Source organism: Corapipo altera, unplaced genomic scaffold, assembly GCF_003945725.1.
Source record: "Corapipo altera isolate COAL_440 unplaced genomic scaffold, ASM394572v1 60340, whole genome shotgun sequence".
NCBI classification, from domain to species: Eukaryota; Metazoa; Chordata; class Aves; order Passeriformes; family Pipridae; genus Corapipo; species Corapipo altera.
In genome coordinates this window covers 1-4,291 of record NW_020887213.1, presented here as the reverse complement: position 1 = coordinate 4,291, position 4,291 = coordinate 1, and the positions used below count along the sequence as shown (strand labels likewise).

The 4,291-nt window shown below is 63.9% G+C and overlaps 1 pseudogene; it reads right to left on the bottom strand.

Moving 5' to 3' along the window:
• Nucleotides 1–1,437: 1,437 nt before the first annotated feature.
• LOC113941509 lies at nucleotides 1,438–4,046 on the bottom strand (annotated as a pseudogene).
• Nucleotides 4,047–4,291: the final 245 nt, after the last annotated feature.

The following is a 4,291-nucleotide window of genomic DNA, read 5'->3' as shown; positions in this document are numbered from 1 at the left end:
CCCCCTCTTTTCTCTCCTCTTTCCCCCCTTTCCCACCCCACCCCCCTGCCCGCCCCCCCCCGCTCACCCGACAGCTCCTCGCCCGCAGCCGGGGGGGGTCCCAGCAGCACCAGGACCGCCAGCACGGCCCCAGCTCCCCGCACACGCTCCATGCCCAGCGCCGGACAGCTGCTGACAGCCCAAACCCAGCCGGGCGGCGCCGTTTTGGGGGGTTTGGGGCGCGCTGGGCTTGGCTGAGGGCGCAGTTGGGGCCCTTTTTTCGAGGCGTCTTCCCGGCGACTGATGAGTCATCAGCGCGGCGCGCTGGGATTGGGCGCGGGCGGCGTGGGCGCTTTGGGATTGGCTGAGGGCCGTTGGGGGCCCCCGCGGCAGCCCCGGGGCTGGGGGGGTTCTGGGGCGTTCCCAGGATTTTGAGGGTCTGACATGACTCAGACCCCCCCATTCCAAAAGTTTTAGGGCCTGGGAGTTTCCAAACCCCTCTCTTCCCTGGAGTTTTATGGTCTGGGAGTCTCCAAATCTACCTTTTCCCAGGTGTTTTAGGATCTGAGAGTGACTAAACCCTTCCTTTCCAATATTTTAGGGTCCAGGAGTGCTCCAACCCCCCCAGTTCCTGGGACTTTTGGGTCTAGGACAGGCCATACCCCCGTGTTCCCAAGATTTATTGAGTCTAAATATTCCCAAACCCCCCTGTTCCTTGGTTTTCGGGGGTGTGGGGGGGCTGACATTACCCAAACCCCCTGTTCTCAGGATTTGAGAGCTCTGCATTTGCAAAAACCACCTTTCTTCAGGATTTTATGTGTCTAGGAGTGCCCAAACCGCCCTGATCTCAGGATTTTTGGGCTCTGGGTCTGCCCACACCACCTTTCTCCAGGATTTTGTGGGTCTGGGAGTGCCCAAATACCTCTTTTTTCACAATTTTGGGTTTCCGGGAGTACCTAAACTACTCTTTTCCAGGATTTTTTTGGGGCTGGGAGACCCCAAACACACATTCCTGGGTTACTGGGAGCCTGACATTGCCCAAACCCCCCTGTTCTGGGGATTTTCAGAGTCTGGGTGTGTCCCAACCTCCCTGTTCCCAGGTTTTTGAGAGGCTGACCTGTCCCAAACGCCCCTGTTCTCAGGAATTTGTGGGTCTGCGCATGCCCTGACCCCCCTATTCCCAGGATTTCTGGAGTCTGGGTGTGTCCAAGCCCCATTTTTCCAATTCCTTTTGTGTCTGGGAGTGCCCCAACCCCCCTGTTCCAGGGATTTTGGGGCTCTGGATGTGCCCAAACCGCATTTCTCAAGGATTTTGTGGGTCTAGGAGTGCCCAAATCCCCCACTCCCAGGATTTTCGGAGCCCCCCCCACTTCTCCCCAAAACAGGACTGCAGAGCCCTGAGAAGCTTTACTGGGAACACTGGGAACAGCTGGGTGGGGTGAGAACAAAAGCAGGGAAGGGAGGGACACGTGAACCTCCAAATCAGGGCAGGGTTTGGGGGGGTCCCGGCTGGGCCCGAGGCCACGGGGAGGGGCTGCGGCCGCCGGCGGCTCAGGAGCTCTGTGGGGAGAGAAAAGGGGGTGAGAGCGGGGTGGGGGGGCGGGGGGGGCACAGAGGCTGTGGGAGAGCAAGGGGGGGGACACGACCCCCATTTGGGGACCCCCCTTTACCTTCTCCCGCAGGTAGAAGCCGAGCCCCAGCACCAGGAAGACCAAGCCCAAGATGAAGCCCCCGACCCCCACCAGGATCTTGCTGCGGACGGTGTCCGGTGGCATCTCTGGGGGGAGCCGGGGGGGTCAGCACCCCCAAAACCTCCTCCCACGCACCACCCGGCACCCCACAGAGCCCGGCCCGCTCTCCCCCAGCCCACCCGGGGGTCCCTCCAACCTCCTGCCAGTCCCTTCCCAGACCCTGCAGGGATCACACTCAGCCCCTCCCAGACCCTTTAGGACCCTCCCACCCCCCTCCCATCACCCCCAGCACCCACCAAACTCCCTCCCAGTCACCCCCAGTTGCCCCCTTTCCCCCCCGGCCCCCCTGCCAGTGTGCCCCCGGTGCTGGGGGGGCCGGGCCGTACCCCAGTGCCGGCTGAGGGGGTGCTCCAGGCTGACGTGCTCCACCTGGCAGCTGTAGGTGACCCCGCGCCGGGGGGGGGATTTCCAGCAGCACCAGCACCTGGTAGCTCCAGTCCCCGGTGGGGACCACGTCGGTGGCCACCACGTGCTCCGGCAGCTCCTGCCCATCCTGGAACCACCTCACCTGCACCGGCGCAGGGTAGAAATCCATCCCGGAGCAGAGCAGGCGGCCGGGGCCGGGCTGGGAGCTCGACGGCACCAGCGAGATGGACACGCTGGGGGGCACTGGGAGGGACGAGGGAGACACTGGGCTCAGCTGGGGGGCACTGGGAGGGACGGGGGAGACACTGGGCTCAGCTGGGGGGCACTGGGAGGGAGGGCAGAGGGCTTGTATGGCATTGGTAAGGATTGGAATGACACCAGGAGGGACTGGGATGGCAGTGGGAGGGACTGGGAATAGACTGGGGGAGAAGGGGCTGGGCTGGGGGGGCACTGGGGAGAGAGTTGGGAGATGTGGGAGTAAAGTGAGAACGACTGGGAATGGACTGAGAGGGTCTGGGAGTGGAGTGACGGGGACTAGGAATGACTGGAAAGGACTGGGAATGACTGGTGTGGACTGGGAAGGAAGCGCTCGGGACTGGGAGGCTGAGTGGTGGTGAGGGAAGTCTTTGGTTTGGGTCTGCCTGGCAACTGGAGCGTCATCAGAGAGACGCGCTGGGATTGGCTAAAGGGGCGTGAGCTCGTTGGCCCCAGCGGGGTGGAGACGCGGGGGGGGGGGAACTGGGAGAGACTGGGATGGACTGGGGGGCACTTGAAGGGGGCGAAACGCCACAGAGATGGACACAGGGAGGGTTGACGGGTCTGGGGTGATTCGCAGGGAGGGTTTGAGGAGCTCCAGGGTCATTCCAGGGACAGGGACCGAGGGGACCCGCTCTGCCCCACACTCACCTCTCCTCTCCACGGTGAATGGGGCGAACACCTCATAGTTGTGCCGGCAGAACGTGTCCACCTGAGCCCGATAGAAGTCCATCCTTTCCTGTTGGCTGTTCCAGTACCTGGCACAAAACTGCCCAAATGGAGTGTCTCCCACAGAGACCCCCACATCGCTGTCGAAGTGGGCGAACTGCTCCCGGTTGTAGATGTTCCTCTGCACGAACCTCACCTGCTCGGTGCCGTTGACGAAGTGACACTCGTTCTTTGTCATGTGCTGGAACACCCCTGTGTGTGCAGGACACGGGTCAGGGGGTGCCCCGTCCCCCCCATCATCCCACAGCCCCCCACAGCAGGGTGGGAGCTCAGGGGGCCACCCCGGACCCCCCTTTCCCACCCCCCTCTGCCCCACGGACGCCCCAGCACCGGCTCTTGGCTGGGGGGGAACACCCCCATCAGCCCCCGGGGAAGGACAGGGGGATTGGGGACCCCCCCAATGCGGATCCCACCCCCCCAGAGCCCCAGGGAACCGCTCCAGGGCTCAAGGGACACCGATGGACCCCCATGGCACCCCTCTGCCTGCTCTCCCACACCCCCTTGCCCCCCTCTCCCACCCCTTTCCCACCGGCCCCACAATCCCTAGACGTCCCCAACCTCACTTTGGGGCTCCCACCCCCCTCCCACTCACTTTTGGGGCTCCCACCCCCTCTTTTCTCTCCTCTTTCCCCCCTTTCCCACCCCACCCCCCTGCCCGCCCCCCCCCGCTCACCCGACAGCTCCTCGCCCGCAGCCGGGGGGGGTCCCAGCAGCACCAGGACCGCCAGCACGGCCCCAGCTCCCCGCACACGCTCCATGCCCAGCGCCGGACAGCTGCTGACAGCCCAAACCCAGCCGGGCGGCGCCGTTTTGGGGGGTTTGGGGCGCGCTGGGCTTGGCTGAGGGCGCAGTTGGGGCCCTTTTTTCGAGGCGTCTTCCCGGCGACTGATGAGTCATCAGCGCGGCGCGCTGGGATTGGGCGCGGGCGGCGTGGGCGCTTTGGGATTGGCTGAGGGCCGTTGGGGGCCCCCGCGGCAGCCCCGGGGCTGGGGGGGTTCTGGGGCGTTCCCAGGATTTTGAGGGTCTGACATGACTCAGACCCCCCCATTCCAAAAGTTTTAGGGCCTGGGAGTTTCCAAACCCCTCTCTTCCCTGGAGTTTTATGGTCTGGGAGTCTCCAAATCTACCTTTTCCCAGGTGTTTTAGGATCTGAGAGTGACTAAACCCTTCCTTTCCAATATTTTAGGGTCCAGGAGTGCTCCAACCCCCCC